Consider the following 19,385-nt stretch of genomic DNA (forward strand, 5'->3'; position numbering starts at 1 on the left):
GAAGAAAGCTTAATCTGCAGGCTCATGAGGATGAAATCAGATGTCATTCCTGTGCAAAACAGTCACGAGAGGAGAATCTTGCAGCCTCTGATTTGGTTTTCTGCGGCAGAACTTTTAGTTAGCCAGTTGTGTAGGATATGGTACTGTTACAGAGATTCTGTTACTTGTTATTATGTCAAATGAAGTTTTATATTACATTTATATTAGGTGTTTAATTTGGTTGTTTAAGGATTGAAGTATCTCCCCCGAGGGACTATCATATGAAAATGTAACATGGAGTTAGATTTGTTGTTGTTTCTAACAAGTTTGTCCTTAAACTCTAGTGTTTTGCTGCAAATAATTTAAAAATGAAAGTAACCTGTTAAAGGAAGTGCAAATATTTTGTACCTTGGGAGGTACCATTTTTCTTGTAGCAATTATTTTCTCAAGCAGTTGCCAGTTCAGGCAGCTCTAACAGAAGACGGAGCCTTTTTCCGATTCCCCAGCTCAAACCAACACAGCTCAGCAGCGGCTGGCTTGGACACAATGCTGGGACTCTGCGTGTGCTCACACCGTGACGAGGGCTTTGCACACACGGCGAGGAATGCGTTAGGTTTTGCCTGCCACGTTTTTTAATTTGTTTTATTTCCCAGGCTGGACCCTTGACATCTATAAAACTCTTGAGCCCGTTTCCAAGTCCTTCAACTGAAGGCTGGCCCCCTCTTGTGAGGAGGAAAGCTGTACTACGAAGAGAACCGAAGCTGCCACCTCCACCTCCTGGGGGTGCCCCTCACACACCGGGGGCTGTCAGCCGGGCCGGCACACAGCCCCCGCCGCCCCTCCTCTCGCCGAGGTGAAGCTGTCACCCGACGGAGGGCCCGGACAGAGCCTGCCCGTCCCCCGGTGCCAGCGGGGTGCCGAGGGAACAGCCCCTGCCCGCCCCGAGGCCCGGAGCTGTCCAAGGTTTGCGCGGCCCGCGGCCGCCTGAGGGAGGCGGGAGGCGGGTAAATGGCGGGCCGCCTGACGGGAGGAAATGGCGGGCGCGGGGAGCGGGGATGGCCCCGTCCCCCTCAGGCGGCGAGCCTAAGGCCGCCTCTCCCGGCCGGTGGAGCTGTCGGGAGGCTGCGGCTGAGGGGAACCTGGTCCCTGCTGGGGCTGCAGGAGGAGCCGAGCGGCGGAAAGGGGTTGTTCTTGCCGGGGAAGCTAGCTGCCGTCAGGCAGGGTGCGCTGCCGGGTCTGCGGGTGAGGGCGTTGTTTGGTGGAGGGGCCGGCACAGCGGGTGGCGGACATCAGCAAGTGTCACGGGAAATTTGTTGTTTCAGGGCTTTCCCCTTCCAGGTCTTGCCCCTTTGAGGATCCAGGTTGGTGTTGAAACTGGCTCCTGAGGTGCTGATTTCCTAAAATCAGAGGTGTCTGTGTGTTAGAGCATGTTTAGATTGCCCTCCCATCCACTGGTAAGAAGGAAAATACAGTAAAATGAAGAAGTAAAATGAAGAAGAATACTCATTTTCAGGGAGAGAAAGGAGTGAGTGTGTGTAAAGTAATAATAATAATAATAAAGTAAATTCAAAGCAAGATTAGACTTACGTTGCAAAGTGTCCTAAGCTGAATACACAACCATGTTTTGTCAGTTCCTATTACACCTCTGCTACTAACATTACCAGAGAGAAGGAAGATTAGTTTTGTATTTTTTTCTTCTTGCCATTTTTGTAAAGCATTTTTTTCTTTCTCTGGATAACTTCTTTCCAAATGTTTTCTCAGGTCTAGAATAGTTCCACAGGCTGAGCAATCCCATTGCTATAAGTGAGAGAACAATTTTAATTCAATTGATATCTCCTTTCTAATCTGTGGTATCATATGCTACAAATATACCTGAATGTGCTCATTTTTGCTATTCTTACAGTTACTTCTTGGGGTTCTTTTGAGACTGTTGTTTTAAAAATTGCAAGTTCTAGGGTGTTTTTAAAAACGTTCTCTGGTTGTGAGGTTCTTAGCTTTGTCTTATGAAAATACTCCAAGTGATATTGTAAATTAACGCAACTGATCTCCACACAGGTCCTGCACTACTACTACAAGTACAAATAATTTATGGTAACACATTTTAATATAGTTATTTTGTTTTGAAGGAAAAAAAAGATGTAGCACTGGAAAAGAACTGGTTCATAGTATAGCAGCATTACAATGAACTCATAAACTAGCACTTTGCTGAAGAGGACTTTTCTCTGCATCCTGTAGGTCGAACTTCTCAGGACGATGCTCTTTGCAGTGGGTGCACTGCAAGTTCCCACTCTGTGAGGTACAGGGTACTGACCTGAGCAGATACTGCATTGTGTCAGCTGTGATGCTTTGTTTATGGGAAGCATGAATGACAGCTGGTTTTAAGATATATGTTCAAAATGTGTTCTTTGGCGTGGATTTGGATTTTTTTTGTTTGTTTGCTTGCTTTTTTTGGAGACAAACTTACACTGGGGTGGGGAAGATGACAAAAGAGAGCACATGAATCTGAACCATACTGACAAGCAACGGGATTAGCTCCTCGCAGCTGGAAACATGCAACTTTTGCATGGGCAGTCCTGGCCCCAAGCACTATTCCAGACCTCCAGGAATTGGGAATACTTGCTTCTCTTCCTGATTTTTACTGTGAGGCAGGCAAGAAACTCCATCCTTTGAAACTCTTAGCTGGCAATGGCAAAATCTCCATGCTGGCTCCTCTGTGTGTTTGGGAAAAGCTAGTCCTTTACCCACAGGTAGGTGTAGGTAGCACTCTGTTGCTTTAGGACACTAAACGCAGATGTTAATCAGCTCAACCTCTGACTGCTCGTTTAAAATAGGTAAATGGCTTTTCTTTTCCTTTTTTTTTTCCTTATATTTTATTATGGTTACACAGAACAAATAATTCTGCAATCAGGCAGTATTGGAACTGAAAATACTGTCCAGCTCCTGACTGTCTTTCCTGAAGCATAATACCAAAGACTTTTATCTCCGCAGCAGGGAAGTTATTGAGAAAGATAACTCTGAAATAGACATCTTTGTGTCTCTTGCTATGCTAGAAAAATAAGAGGACTGTACCTGAGGTGGGAAGCATGGGATAATAGTCACTTTATTACATTGATAACATAAATACATACTTGTATACTCAGTACCCTTGAAAATTAATTGAAAAACACTAATCTGTTTTAAGAAATTATACATTCCAGATAACATCCGAGGACATTTCACTGCTTCCAGAAGTCATTCATAATCTGAGCCTCTCTTTCCTTGTGGTTGTGAATTGTTATTTTAAGCTGCAGAGAGAGTTAGAGATTATACCTATCTAGATCTCTGCAATAAAATAACTGTAAGTATGTCTGTGCTAGTGATAAATCTTGTTAATGCTGCATGGAGACAGATCTGCTCAGAGAGGATTAGGGGGATACATTTTCTACTGGTTGTCGTGACAACTTTTAAATCCATGCAGCTGTACAGCGGTGTGCTAATCCGTTCAGTTTAATCCAGTTTCCAAATTAGATCATCAATACTGAGCTGCTAGATAACAGCTGGTTTAAATGCTCTTCGTTATCTTCTACATAATGTCCAGAGTCAAAGTGGTGCACATTCAGACACAGAGTTAAACCATGGAGCAATTTGTAGCTGTAATAGAAGTATCTGACTTGGCTTAGCATCCCAAACTCAGGATCTGTCAGAGGTTTCTAATAAATAATTGTTCTAAGTTATGATACCGTTTATGATTTAGCAAGTGGGTGAATAGTTTAAGGACTCTTTAATCCCTCTTTAAGATAAACCAGTTATTACGCTGTGCAACAATAAGAGGCAACGCGTCACAAATTTTAAAGCATTTGTTGCAAAACGAGAAAGTATTTAATCTGGAAGGAAATGAAAAATGTGAGTATTGCCTGCAAAGCAGTTAGAACGTGCTTGGAAACTGAGCTGGCGTTAAAGAATTCAGAACTACTCCTCGTTTGGACTGATTCTCAGTTGCATATGCCTCTTTTCTAATTTTGAAGTTATTACATTATTACTACCGTAGTTTTTCCAATAGTTCACTGCAACGTACGTGTGACCTTCAGTGTCTGTGAAAGCTTTCACAAAGTCAAGGTACCCAGGCCCAGTTTTATGTGCAGGGTGGCCTCTTAGAGACACTGCATTTATGTAAAATGACAACCCTCTCCTCCAAAATAGGGCCATATATAGTACTGTTTTCTGTACAGCATAGTTGAAAGAATGTTTTTTTTCTGAATCCGGCAGGAAGTTAATGCTCTGGTGGTTATCCTATCACCCCACCTCCTGACAAAGAGTCCTCCCCAGCTTTCCTGTAGGCCCCTTTAGGTACTGGAAGGCTGCTATAAGGTCTCCCCGAAGCCTTCTCTTCTCCAGGCTGAACAACCCCAACTCCCTCAGTCCCTCTTCACAGGAGAGGTGCTCCAGCCCTCTGAACATCCTTGTGGCCCTCCTCTGTGCTCTAGGCGGGGTCTCACAAGAGCAGAGCAGAGTGGGAGGATCACCTCCCTTGCCTTGTTGGCCACGATGCTTTTGGTACAGCCCCAAACCCCCGAGGATCTCCACCTGGAAACTAAGCCATAACTGCAACCCTTTGAGAGCATAATATAGCTTCATCTTACTACTCTTTTACAAGTCAGAAAACATAAGGTTGTTTCTTATGTGGCAGTGTTGTTTATACCCTTCTGGATGATGGTAGGCTGCTAAATGTCACAGGAGACCTGGAAGTCTGAGTTTATAATTACAGGTCAGCTTTATTGTAACATATTTGGAAATACCTGTTCTTCAGGTGACTATTTATCACCCAGTTACAGCTGAGCTTCTCTTGGAGCACAGTATTAATTGATGATTTAGGTAATTTCTGTATTTCAAAAGCGTTTGCTTTCTTTGTGTACTTGTGTTTACAAACACATTTTTCTTCTTTATAATTTGTATTTGACATTTGGAAATATACTGAGACATACATTAGTGGAAATGATTGCCCCTGCCCCCAACTTACAGCACAGAGGCAAGTGGTGGGTGTGAAGTAATGAAAAGCACTAATCAGAGCTTTTTCTTAAATTCTGGATGTAGGTGCTGCAGGGATGATCACCATGTGTCCCGCCTTCCACAGAGTGGAGAGTTCCCGGGGCTGATGGTAAAGCAGCGAGGGGTTCACCAACAGCACGCCATTCATTTCCTGGTCCATAGCAAGTTTGTGTGTAGGTGTGCTGCACATCTGCACCACCGCACTGAACACAGGCATTGCCGACACGTGTGGCTGTATGTTTGGCATCCTCCTGCTTGGCAGGAAACACCTCTAGCACAGGCTTCCTTTATCTGTGTTGCTGCATGCAGCAAGCGGAGAGCATGGCTGCCCTCCTGTCCTTAAGGACTGTGTTATCATATTTATCACCAGAGCTGTGTTTAGGCAGGTGTCATCCAGAGGCCGGGGATGCACACGGAGGGCTCCCATTAGGCTGGCACATTCATGATGTCTTGAAAAATGCTCAGATTTTAGCAGGATCAGATTTAAAAGAAACTCAAAGTACAGCATTTCAGAAGCAGAGCTAATAAGTGTCTGCTCTTCTATGGTATATAAATGACAGTTTTTTATCTTAATTTGAAGTGTAATCAGCTCCATTTGGTGGAGGTTTCTCTTGAAAGCAGTTTATTTGTAATTAATGCTGACAGATTCTTGCATCAGTAATGAAGATTTTTCAAAAGTATTTTATTTCTAGGCCTTCTTGCTTGTTTTTCTTTGATTTCCCCTTCCTCCCCCCATCATGATCTCTGCTGTCCCAGACCCCTTTTGGCTGGTTGATGCTACTTGAAACAGCTGACGTCTTGCTAAGTAGAAAAAAAGAGCTGCGGGTTCCCCATCACAATCAAAGAGCCAGAGCATCAGTAAGAGCCGGGCTTGGCTTGTTTCCCAGACGCAGCTTATATCATCCATCCTCTTTAGTGTTCTTGGTCTCTGGTGACCCAGGATTTGATGACCTCCTGAGGATGTGTTTGGCAGAAAAATGAAAGGTCTGGAGTTCAAACCTAGCCCTACGCTTCACGTGAAAGTACAGTCGCCAAGTGATACGTACTGAATACACGTGGGAACGTGGGTTGGAGTTACCAAAACTTTCTAGTCTCTGAGTTCAAAAGAAACACATGGTAACTGAGGTTTAATTCTTACTAAATATCACACTTTCTCATCTGGGTATGTTGTATAGAGCTATTCCCATAAGCCTGATGCTGGGAAACCTTTTTTTTGACTTCATGTGAGAGGGTGATAGTCTGGTGCATACATGGCATCAAAGAAACGCCATACAGGACTGCATTGCAGTGGGTGAATTGTTGTCCTGTCCCATCCTCACAGCAACTTGCTTTAATTGCAGTTACGGTTTTCAAGGCATGCCTGTGGGATAGCTGTGTAGTTACAGTGTTCTCCCGTGTGATGACAAGGCTGGGCCTGAGACCCTTCCTCAGGGCTTACCACAGGGTTTCGAACACGTGCTGCCAAAGTCTAAGCAGGTGCTCCAGTAACAGAGCTACCTCACAGTAGTTCTTTCGATCTGTTTTTTTGTTGGTTTTGTTTCATTTAAAAGCATACGAAAGTTCGTTTTGTCCTGATGTAGAATAACTTCTCTAAAGGAAAGGAATTGTTTTTGTCAGCTCCGTCTAACAGACGTCTGAGGCAATATGGGACATTTGCAAAGAAGTGCCTGTCTTGGGACATTGCCTCTTCCACTATTCATAGGGAAAAATATTGCTATCAGTGAAGGCTAAAAGTGGAGCAAGTGCATCACTAACTCACAACAAGAATGTAGCTTTCTTAATAGATGTGTTGTTTCAGAAATTGCTTCCTTCAGAGGAAGGAATTCAAGTCTATAGTACAGGGAAAAGAAAACTGAGTGAGAGCCCCTGAAGTCACACACTTGTGTCTGACCTGTATAGCTTTTGTTTCACTGGTGCCTGTTACTGAGCCTGCATTTTTCTGATGTGTGTGCATACCCAGTGAAAGAGGCTTTCTTCTGTCTCTTTACTGTTACCATTCAGGACACCTTAGAGACAAGCACAACCATCTGAAACTGTAAGGAGAAACGCTGAGAAGGCCAGAACTACTTTTGGAGGAAGCACTCAGTGTGCGTGTCCGTGCTTTGAAGGCTGGCAGATTCAGCAGCTGTGTTGATGTTGTGACTGGTAGTCTGTCTGCACACCACGCACATAAAATGGTATCTGACTGCTACAGCCTGAAAAAAGAAAATCAATCCCTTGTTCATATCAGAGTCATTTTCTACTGGGGACCTGAGCTTCAGCTGGTAAATACCGACACAACAATTAGTTGCAATACAGTTCTGCGTACGTCTAATCCTTCAGAAGTCCTGTATGAAGACTCCCTAAATTTGGCAGCTTTTGCACTGAGCTTGTTTTTGGGTTTGCTCTCTGCTGGTCCTCTCAGCAGTAAATACAACATGATGTGTGTATGGGATTTCAGTGCTTTGAACATGGGATGTCTGCCAAGGATGCCAAGGACATCTGCCTCCTGAATTTTAAATCTGATTTGTACTCTGATCCTATTTATATTTGTAGGTAAATTTTATGTGTGCCAGCATAGTTTTCCTATGTGTAAAATATGAGCATATTGTGCTAAGTTGGGGATTGATAAATATGTTTCAGTACAGAATGGATATGGAAATGCTCAAAGGGTGTCTATGTTTTATCTGAATCTTGGAATACAACCACTAGGTGACCTGGAGAAACCGTTTGAGGAAGGACGAAAACATGCCTCTATTTCCATTATTTTTCTCTCTTCAGTTGGTATTTTGGAAATTAGAAGTAAAATCTAAGCTACTATGAAACAATAATTGAAAGAAAACCTTCCTGGAACTGGAAATCTCATATGAGCTGAAGGAAAAGAACTCAGCTTTTGAGCATTTGGCCTTGTTAGAATCCTTGGCATAAAGGTTTTGAGTCTGTATTAATAATATTATAGGACTTCTCAAATAACGCTCAGAATTATTTCTTAAATTTAGGATCGTAACTGAAGAAGTTCAGAATTAGCAAATGTATTGCCAGACCTCCTTTAACTGGTGAAGAACTATATGTTTGTATTAAAATGGAAAAAGTGAACAAACCCCACTTTCATCAGAAATGAGACTCGATCCTCTGCGTCTCAGCTGTAATGTTTCAAGTCCATTTCCCACAGCTTATGAAACTTTTTAGTCTTCTCTGTGTCTTGGGCACATGCTAACAGCTCAGTAAAGCCACGGGCTCAACCTGTTTACTTCTCCAGAGTGAACTTTACATACCAACAGCAATTTAATGCCCTTTTTTTTGTTTGTTTTGTTGTAATGGAAAAATACGAAAAGCACAGAGCTTTGAAGGAATGTCAGGAGCAGTAAGCAGAAACGTGACATTGCCTAGAGTGAATAGTGTGTTAGGTCTATGGGCACATCTAATTATTTTCATGAGCAAGAGTTGAGCACAATGTGGAAGGAGAGGTTGTCTTTTTGCTTTGGTTTTCATTTAACAGTGTCTGGAAAGTATGCATGCATCTAATTCTGTAGCATGTTTAAGCAAAATTTGGGAGTTCTGGAGAGTGCAGGGGGGCAGGATATGGGCCTGAAGCTGGCTTTGAGATGGGAGCAGGCTTTCAGAGTAATGGTTCTCTAACTTTTGGTGTTCAGTACTGTCATGATCAGTGTGGTGAATGATGTGTTTTTGCATTCTGAGAGGCTAGAGGTACTGCCAGGTTTAAAAAATTAGAAACAAAAACGGACAGAATTATTTCTGAAGCCAGTAAACGGTGATGGGAAACTGTTCACGCCAGGCCCATGACTGAGAGGTTATGAAAACAATCTCTTTGCATTTCTGTTGAGCTCTACGTGTTGTCACCAGATAAAGTGGTGTGATTAGCTGAGTTTAAGAGGTAATTCAATGCGAGGGTGCAAGAGACATGCATTTTTGTTCCTTTCCTCTGAGCTAGTGTGGCACTGAGATATGCTGCTGCCCTGAAGAGAGAGAAAAGTAAATATTGTTGATGAAGATCTAGTCACAGACTAAGCTTTGGAGGAGCCAGAAGAACATGTTGATCTTCACAGTGAGAAGTTTTGTGCCATCAAATAAGGCAGTTCTGTCTCAAGGCGGTGTTGACTGTTCACGTGTGATGTGTTATCAGGCAAAATTAACACTGTTATGTCTACCCTGAGCAGCTCACTGCAGAAATGCTGCCAACACATCCCCTTCAAGGTTTAGTAATCTGTAAAGCGCTGACAAGCACTGGTTGTGACTTTGCCCTTCTTCACCACACTTTTTTTCGATAATCCAGGTGGCGGAAGGGTGAGAACTGCCGTCGTGCCCAGGGCTGGTGTGTCCATCAGGTGAGGCCCGGCCCGGGCCCAGGCCCAGGCCGCCGTCCTGACCAGCACCAGGCCAAGCCACGAGGCCCAGCGTGAGGGGTGGTGGCCTCCTGGGCTGCCAGCTGCCCCGCCGTCGGGCTTCGGGGTAACGCTGAGCATTTCTCATCCTGTTTTGTCTGGCTGGCCTCGCCTCGCTAGCCGGCTGGGTTTGTGGAGGCCGAACTGTTCTCTCCTATCTCTTGTTTATGTTTCCCTCCATTTGCAGAGCATTTTTAGAAAGCCTAACGGGTTTGTTTGACTTGGTATGTTTTAATGGGGGGTCCTTCAAACTGCAGGCAACGCCCTGAGTGCTGCCTTTAGCATTAGGGAAAAGTGTCATTATAAATTTAATGTAATTTTTTTTCCTCGGTATGCTTTCCTGTGAGCATGTAATTCCATGCACATTTCATTTAAACGGCAGCTTCATTCCTAAGTGCCTTGACAAAAATCCCATCCCCTAGATTTAATTACTTCCTAGTTTAATTATGATAAATAGCTGAAGCAATTATCTCTATTAAAGTAGTAGACTCATAATATTCTGATTTTGTACATTTTCTTTTCCTTTTTTTAAAAGCAGTTATTAGCAGTTAGTTCCACTAGTTTTTCTGTTGTTGTTTCCCCCCCCACCTTACAGTGTAAAATGAAACTAGAGTTTTTTTCCACTTTCATTGAGTTGTGCTACTCTCAAGCAGCTGACTTTTTTCTGTGTTGATAGAAGGTTGCTCTAAAGGGACAGAGCATTAAGCAAATCCAGGACAGTGGCAGTGAATGAAATGCTAGAGGCGTTATATTATCGTCTATGTAAAAACAGTTTGCTCTCTCAGAATTTCAGTAAAATAGGAATAGTTTATAAATTCTTTGGCATATATATGATTGTGCCTCTACTGTCAGATTCATTTCTGGATTCTTATCTGCAATTTTCCTGCCAATTTCTGCAGGGAGGAAATTGAAGTAAGGTAAGGAATTGGAGTGTCCTACCTATAGACTTTTTCCTAAATCTGGTATTTTGAATCATGCATTGTGAACGGCGGTTTTGAATTTGTAAATGTCAGGTAAGAGTATGTACTGGGGGAATGGGTGTTTGCAGGGAAGAATATGGTTTAGAGCTGTTCTAAAATTAGTTATGTTCTACTTTTGCATATCTTGGCTTTTGTTTGTTTGTTTATTTATCAATGACCCTCTGCTTCCTGAAACCATGGAGCATAATTTATATCTGTGTAATACCACAGAGTTGGAATTATTCCTAATTTGTATTTTTGCAAGCTTGTCAAAATCTTGTCCCCAAATCTGAATGTAGAATATGTTTTTGTTGTTGTTGTTTGTTTATTTTTAAAGTTAATGAATATCATCTCTTGTAACTCTTGGAGATCTTTTATAGTCCTCTGTGTGGTAAATTTTATGATCCTTTGTATGGTAGTTCAAATGCCACATGATATATATTCAGCAGTTCCAGAAATTTTGGAACAACAGTTTTTTTGCCAGCGCATTTAATTAGAAAAAAATGGTTTCCTAGCTGGAGAAGTAAAAAAAAAAAAGAAAAAAAAAATTAATTGGAAAAAAATGGAAATTGGAAAGAACTGTCTTCCTAATGCTGCTGACTACTCAGATTTGTGCTACTCTTTCTTATGGGACCAAGTTTACACGAGTCTTCGGTTTGACAAATATAGTAATAATCTGTGTTCCAACACAGATATGCTGCAAATCTCAATAAGGTTAGCTAATTAAATTAAATATAGCAAAATGTATAATGTTAATGTTGTCTCATTCAAGTCAGGAAAGCTTTTGCTGTTGAAATGTATTATGAAAGGCAGGACAGTGTTAGGGATTTGGGATGTAGCAACTTTTTTGCATGTCTCTGACCGTGGATCAACAGCGAGCTGTGAATTGCTTGGGCATCTGAGGTGTTCCCCTTCTGCACCTTCCCAGTCAGAGGGGTTTTGGTCTGTGCCTACCCGTAGACCTCTGCTGTCCTGGCGGCAGGACAGGGCAGCTGCCTCAAGGTGTTGGGTACAGGCTCCTCTGCTCACACTGCTGCATTTGGAAACGCTGCTTTGAGAGACATGTTATAAACTTCTCAGGGCTCCAAAACCAGGCAAACTTAAAAGCAAAACCGAAACTAAACTAAAGCTTATTTTAGCAGGTTTCGGGGATGCATGTCTAAGCATTTAGTTGCAACACTGCAACAACAAGGTTGCAAAAGAATAAAATGTAGAGCCGTGCTCCATCTTGTTTGGATTAATGTCCCTTGCTTAGGATCCTTAATGTGCGTCACAGCAGAAAGAACAGTTCTCTTGGCAGTAGGATGTTCTTAGGATGCTGCTGACTGTAACAAGGCTGTTTTCTGAAGATCCCAGTTTCAAAAATGCCGATGCTGATTTCACTTCTAATTTCACTTCAGTGCAGGGCATTCACTAGCGGGCAACACTTCTTTGATATTGAGAGGCTAGCACCTTAAGGTGTCAGGTAAGATCAAATCAGTTCCTGCTAAGCTTCTTGCTGGGTCGTGAATGCTTACCAAGCACTAAGCAGTTTCCAGAAGTTAGCTGCAGCTTCGGCATGGTAGAGTCTAGTGAGCCTGTGGCTGTGCCCCCTCATGGCTGTGTTCCTTCAGGGTGCAGGAAGGACATACAGAAGGCCATAGATTAGATAAAAATTAGATAAAAAGTACAAATATGTCTCTATGTAGATTTTTTTTTTTCTTGCTGTCTGTTCTGAAAGTTCTCAGTACTGCTGTCACTTGGAGACCTTTGAAACTGGCAAGGACAGAGCAGTTGCAAAGATGCTTTCAGGGGACCTTCTTCAGCACAGATAAAACTGAGCAGACAATCTTCATGGCAGTGACCCGTTTCTCCTTGACATCTGCCACTGCTACATGAGTACTGCGTGTGTACATCTACACCTTCCTTTAGTCAAGTTCAGTGATATAATTACTGCAACGCAATGGCTTGTTAATGCTGATTCAGGACACATCCCCTCAGTGTCTCAGACTTTACTCTGAAAAACTGGAAATGTCAGTACAGAATTTGTCTTTCCGCATAGCTCCTTGGAAAATAAGAGCCACTGCTTACCTTCTGCCCAGATTCATTTAAAATTTACTTTCTGCATACTTAATCTTTTACTAATAAGTACTTTTGGGGAGTGCATATATATAGATGCAACTAAACTTGATGATTTTAAAAGAGGTAATGAGTTATCTGTAGTTGTTGGGGCCCATCTAATGTGTACATGGTGAATAGTGAAAGAAAACTGTGACAGACAATATAAAATAGAGCATTCTCTATTTTCGTACATATGGAAATGCATTCCGTGTTTCTCTTTCCTGCAAGTAGCTGCAGTACCACTTTATTGCAGGCCATCTGCTTAGCAGTGTATATCTGCATAAATATACCACCATTTTCTTGCAGTAAGACTGATTTCTTTTGTGATTTCAACGGCACACAGAGAATTGTCTGCTTCTTACTTCTGTTTGCCATAGCTTTCTTTTTCCAGAGAATTCATTTTCTTCACTGCAAGTATACGAGTCAAATTAATTTTTAGTGATGTAATTGAAATAGGTTTAAATCTTGTCCTGCTGTTTAAGAGGCCGATAAAGACTTTTGTTGCATTTATTGCCTCAGAGAACACGTTGGAAGCTGTTTTTATCTTGGAAGAACATTTCCATGACCAATTTACATTGTACTTCAGGGAAGGAACAGAAGGAGACCGGCCAGGTTAAATTTTATTTCAAAATACAGTCAGACTTCAAATTAATTCCTCCCATGTATTTCAAAGGCCTGGGAAATCAGTGGGTTCTATTAATAAATTCCTTTTTTGTCTTTGTTTTTAATGCAAGTTTATTTGCAACTCAAAGATTAATTAATTCTGTCTCTAGCTGTTTATCATGCAATGCAGCAGAAAGATAAAAGGGATTTTTTCCCCATGTTCTAGCTTCTACTTCACAGGCCTTTATGTATTCACTTAGTACGGTTCTTGTTGCGCTGACCATGGTGCATTTATTCTCATTTCGGTAGCAGCCAAGCACCAGCTCCACAGAGGTCTGCCTCCCAGCCTGGGGGCTCCATGCCCCAAATATTGCTTGCTGCCCTGCTCGGGGAAGCAGACAGGTGAGTTGGCAATACCCACGATGCGGCCGGCAGACGTCCCTCAGCTGCCCATGTGGATGTTACGGGGTGTGGGGTCCGTCTGCTGCTCCCCTTAATGAGACTCAGCATCTGTGCTTTTCTTTAAGGGTCTGTCCCATAGGCAGCGTGGCGTCAACCCAAAGATGAAGTTTTCAGCCTTTCTGAGGAGCATGGGGGGCACTCAGTCAAGCAGAAGGTGCCTAGAACGTGGGGGGGGAATGGGGAGAGCAGGGGAGGAGGTTCCTCTGGTGGAGAGAGGCTGGCAGCAGAGGTTGCAGGGGCCTGCAGACATATCTCTGCCTGCAGGATTGGGTATATCTGTGGAAACAGATGGGTTATAAAGCAATTGTGTAACAAATGCTTATGTTGTCCTTAAACTGGCTTATTTCATAAAATGAATCCTCGCGTGAACCAAGAAGAGAAGATTATTCTTTTCCATTTTCATCACCACAGCTTTTCCTTTATCCCAGTGGGAAATAAAACTAGGATCCTGTCTTCGGCTGCTCTTTTACTGAAATGCTGACTATCCTCTGATAGACACCTTCCCCCAGGTGGCGCGTTAGCCCCCCTTCTCAGGGCTGTGAACCCCTCAGGGAGGCTTTGCCCGCTGTGGTCTTTTCACAGCTCATTTCTGCTCGTTTGTGACAAGGGCCAGGGAGGCTGGATTTGCTGCTTAGGCACTCGATGTCTCTCACTGGGTGGTCTGGATCTTTCTGGCCGGGCTGGGGGACTCAGTACCACGTGTGGGCACCCTTGCTCTGGCTGTAGGGGCAGTGTTAGTCTGAGATCTGGTTTTGGTAGTGGTAACTGAAGTAAATAAAATTGCAAAATCTCTTCCAACTTGTTCTGGCAGTGAGCTGCTGTGTCTGAGGGATCATCGCTTTGTTATACTGTTTCTGTCCCTACCTTGGTTTTTTTTCGCTTTAGATAAAGGTGTTTCAATGTGTCTGTACCTGCTACAGTGATGCCAGATCAGAGCACAGCAAGGTCAACTGAACTAGATTTCACCACTCTGGCTTTTTGGCAGGAACATCAAGTAATGCCCTTGCACCTACATCTGTAGCACAGGGAGCTGGTGGCTCTTCATCCCTCTAGCCCTTCATACCCTGCTTTGGGCACACTGGGCTCAGGCTAGTTAAACTTATATACAGGTTGCAAAGTGCATTGTCTTCTCCTCTTTGCCACAATTATAGGGGAAGATGTGGATCGAATCACTGTGTTCCTAGGTGTTTTTGTTTTGTTTTATTTTATTTTATTCTTTTTACAGCAGGATTTCTGATTTGCTTGGCTTAGCATCAACACATGGAACAGACAGGCGCTTTGTTGAGGTGAAGAAGTCAGTTGCAGGACAAGCATTTATCATCTCTTCTGCTTCCTCTGTCAGTGCTGCAGCCATCAAGCTGGGTTTTATATGGAAAGCATTGAAGATGCTTGTGTTCTGTTTCATCAATTAATCCGAAGTAGGAAAAATAATAGTCCTTGTTCTTCAGTTTTGTTGTTAGCCTTCCCTTTCACTTTGCCATCTTGAAGGCATGTTTGTGCCTGGTGCCCCTAAGACATGCAGAGATAAGACATGCAGATTGCTTTGCCTTGGCGCTGGTGCAGCCTCCCAGGGCGGCTGGGAGTTGCCCTGAGTCTGCAGGTTGTGTGAGCGCTGCTGGGCTGGAGGAGCTGGAGGTGCCTGCTTGCTATGTGCTGCTTCAGACCACTGGAGGATCTGCTTAAAAGTAGTCACTCATACATTCGTGTTGTGGTACCTCCGTGCTTTGTCAAAACCTAAACCACACTAAAAGAGGTAATGGAGTGCTGTGCCTCACTACAATGCATGCTACGGTCATTGTCTTAAAATGCTGCGGCGTTTATCTCGCATTAGAGAAATAGGGTTTCAATTAAGTGAAAAAGTAAATAAAGCTTATGCATGTTCTGCTGTAAATTTTTATGTTTTATATTGCCTGCCTATTGGCTGCTGTGTGTGGTAATCTTCCATGAGTGGAAGAACAACGTCGTGCTTAAGGTAAGAGTATTTCTAAGGTTAAAGGATATGTTGTTGTTCATGTCTATTTTTCATGGAACAATAATTGGCAAACTGAATGCCTTGCCAAAAAACAGTAGTAATTCTAGTATGCACTGAAATTAGTGGCATGCGGACCTGGACAGGAAGAGAGCTGTTTCTGGAGGCTCTCCACAGTCAATGTTGAGCGCTATTAGCTTTTCTTCCTACCTCAGCTGGGACTGTACAAATCTGAGTTTAGTCTGTAGCTGTGCTCTGTTGTGTGTTCTGAATATGTTTTGCTACCCATATGCAGCTCTGACGTGTGTATTTTATATAGTCACTCTGCTTGCTGGTGTTCACAGAAATAACACCGAGGGTGCTGCTTATTCAAATCCCCCAAAAAATGTGCTTAGGACAAACCTTGAACAAACACTGATTTCCTCTGGCCACAGCAGCCCTGCGCTGAACCAATATTACTGGAGCAAAAGTACAGAAGTGGAGCTACGGCTTTCCCTGTGTAAATGAACACGCTGTGTGGCTGCACAGGAGGGCTTTTGTGTTGTGTTTGGTCTGTGATACAGGTCTTGTCAACCGTCCTGCGGGGCTCTCTCATCTTTCGTGAAAGGTAGGTCTTCTGAACATATGAGTGTATTAGATTGCTGGTATTTTCTTGCACAAAATGAACTTTCAAAGCTATAGTAAAAGAGAAAGATCGGTATTTTCTTACCAATGACTTTAAAAAGCCCTTTAAATTCAGTTCAGTTCCAGAGGTGGCTTGCAGTATATAGAATGTACTAAGGAGACGAGCTGTTCTTCAGGAGAAGTCAAACAAATAGAGCTAATCCCCTGCCCTAAGGAAATACCTCCAAAATCTCATTCTCTTCAGAGCAGTAAGCAGAGGGGCTGAAAAGGGAACTCTAGTGAATTTATTACAATCTTTAGTGGCATCCTCTTATAAAAATCAAACTGTTACTCTCAAGACTCAAGCAGTAGGAGACCATCCTATGTGACTTCTTTCACATTCATTGAAATAGGAGCTGCAGCTGTTTAAGTATACAAATCTGATTTTTTATTGCTTTTCCAAAAGACAGGCATAATAAAACAGAGCAAGTTGCAAAGCATGGTGCCGGTAGCTCTGTTCTAGCTGCTGGTACTCTTCCACGTGTTCTATTCAAAGCTCCTTAAAAACAGGTCACTTTTATTTGCCTGCCAAGGTAGGACGTCAGGTTCCAAAGTGTGTATCTCCACTGATCTCTTTTTTGTTTTATCCTTTTCCATTTCATTCTAAATTTCCTCAGGTCTGTGATGCAGGATTTAAAGAGAGCCTTCAGCTGAAGTCTGAGGGCATTTAGCACTTCTCAGAACAGGACCAGAACATCAGTACCTGGAAATTATTTGAACAACAAGGTCAAACAAGCAGAGTTGGGACATGTCTTAAAGGCTTGATAAGTCTTATTCACTACAGTTTGTGTTGCTTTTCGTAGTGTGTTGTTCAGTTAGTTTATTTTCTTTTTGCTTGTTCAATTTGTTTTTTAAAGTAATGAATAATTTGGGCAGATATATAATGAGGTTTTACAGCCATACTGAAGACAAAAAAGTTAAATTATTGTCCTTAATTGTATTTGAATGACTTCTGATTTCCTACTTTATTTCTCCTCTCCTGGAATTACTGTTTTCTTTTACAGACAGTGCCCTTTTCTATCGTGTCAGGGTGGATTTTACTGGTTTAGATTACAGTAAGGAACCTAGGCCAGAAATAGATGGTGTATATTCTGCCAACTCCAGGAATACTGAAATAGCTCATCTTAAAAGACAGGGGAAGCCTAGCCAGTTGGCTACGTGCCAGGAGATTGCCAGGCTGACAGTGGGACGCCTGGAAGGGGGGAGATCGGTGGTAGGCAGTGCTCTAAAAAGGAGCACGTTGGGCCCCGGTAAGAATTTGGCAGGGGCAAGTTCTGAAAGCGCCCTGTTCTAATGCCTTAATGCAGTTTTGCCCTTCTCTTAACACCCCATCTCACAAGGTCCTGGCGTTCCCTGGCAGTGTTTCTGCCACTCTGGTACTGAACTTTTGTGTAGCCCATGCTGGCTGCCTTCTCTTTGCCCTTGCTAAATGTATTCAGGAGGGATCGTATGGGTCTGTTTGAAGGAAATCCTTCTTGAGCACTCAGCCCTTTCCATACAGCCAGTTAACTGCAAAGGCCCTGATGATTTTTGCAGAACGTGGTCTTTAGTGGTGTGACTTCTAATGCTGAATAGGCTGGTATTCATGAGACTCAGCTATCCAGTGTCCTTTTTCAGACTTTCTAAAATTTCAGTCACTGTGGTTAAGTAGTTGTTTCCAAAAGCTTTGCTCTGACAGAGTACTGTCCACAATTACAGCTGTGAAATGTGGTTGAGGTTCATCAAACAAGCTTTTTGTTACCTAAAATATGCTTAAAATTGTGAAATGGAACAGGTTAAAACAGAAAACAGCTATAGGCCAGAATTCAGGTGATCCTACAAGAAGTTGACCTTTCCCCAAATGGAAAAGGAGAACAAATATGTACTGTGAGGTTTGGGTTTCGGTGTTTGTTTCTTTTTTATTTTTGCTAGGGAGTCCTCCACACAGGTGTTTCTTCTCTGGTGCCAAATAAGAAAGTCAGAGGCCAGCTGTGGTGCTACCGGAGGCTGGGCAGATGAGAGAACCCCGACGGCTTCATTCAGTTTCCTCTGTCTCTGCTTTACTGACATTTTCAGGCTTTGGCACATAGTGATGGCATACATACAGCATTTGTCAGGATTTAGACTCTACTTAGATCTAGAGAATTCAATATCAATATATTGGAATGCTCTGCCTTGAAGTTTGAGCAGTGTTTACAGGCTGTTTGCTTCCCAGCCTTTTTCTCTGCACTCCATGTTTCTGGTGATCTGACAGCTTCCCATGGCACCAGATCTAATTGATTATATATTACTATTTTACACGTTTATTGTCAGCCATGAAAACAGCCTTCTCCCTTGCAGCTGCCTGATATGTAACCTTCAAACAGGACTCAGATCTTTGAAAAAGACTAAGAAGAGCCCAAAGGCACATCACAAAACACGAACTTCTTGCTCCGCTGCAGTTGCGAGCTCCGCCAGGGGTAAGCGCGTTGCGGGGCCAGGCAGGCGGCAAGCAGCAGCCTGCGCCTCAGGGAGGAGAGGGGCAGGGATGCGGAGCCCTCCCGAGCTGTGAAGGCGAGGAGCAGCGTGGAGGCTCTTTGTCCGTGCAGCCGGAGCACGGGAAGGTGAGGGGACACGCCACAGCCACAGTGCGTGCGTTTCAGGGCGGACAGCTAGAAGCAGAGCCACTCTTTCCAGTCTTCACTGCAGAGCGCTGCTTAACAAGTGCAGGTGAATGCTTTCGTGCCACTCTGGTTCCCATTTTATGACAGATGTTGTCAGCTTCCTTTTTCTTCACCCTTCTGTGGTGCCTTTAGCCTCTCCTCCTCCTGTCAGGGTTTGGAGACCAGCTCCACCTGGCGTTGTCACAGATCCTCTTTCATTGTAGTGCCGTAGGTGACTGTCTGCCTTCCCAATCCTCCACGCGTGGAATTACTGGTGCAACGCTCCGTCTGAGTCCCAGGAATCCTTGTATGACAGCAGTGGAGTGTCCCCTGTGCCCATCGGTCATGTTGTGCTGCAGGCTGGGAGCAGAGAGGTGAGCTTTACCACCGCTGGCAGTACTGCAGAGCCGTCAGGCCCAGCTCCCCACTCCAAAAGGACGTGTTTGCATGATTAGCACTTGCTGATCAACTCTTATTTTTCAAGGGTAAAGGAGAAAAAAATGCTGTACTGTTTTAAAGATAAGTGGTGGCTTGTGCATTCAGGGTAAGGACATGTTTTTGTGTGCTGCCAAACAAATTGAGTTAAACTGGTAAAATGATGCACGGTGTGCTGTCGCTCAGT

At 43.4% G+C, this 19,385-nt stretch overlaps 1 protein-coding gene across 16 annotated transcripts in view; it reads left to right on the forward strand.

The window, feature by feature from the left end:
* Positions 1-462: 462 nt before the first annotated feature.
* NIM1K (NIM1 serine/threonine protein kinase) overlaps positions 463-19,385 on the forward strand; it is a 29,078-nt gene continuing 10,155 nt past the window's right edge. The window contains exons 1-3 of one of the 16 annotated variants that reach the window (XM_066989123.1): positions 10,115-16,086; positions 18,462-18,580; positions 18,988-19,137. The gene's annotated coding sequence lies outside the window, so the exon portion shown is untranslated. Of the gene's footprint in view, positions 943-962; positions 984-10,114; positions 19,138-19,385 lie in introns of those variants that run through there. The other 15 variants (XM_066989124.1, XM_066989119.1, XM_066989125.1 and 12 more) reach the window with 15 other exon arrangements.

This window comes from Anser cygnoides, chromosome Z, assembly GCF_040182565.1.
Source record: "Anser cygnoides isolate HZ-2024a breed goose chromosome Z, Taihu_goose_T2T_genome, whole genome shotgun sequence".
In the NCBI taxonomy this organism is placed as follows: Eukaryota; Metazoa; Chordata; class Aves; order Anseriformes; family Anatidae; genus Anser; species Anser cygnoides.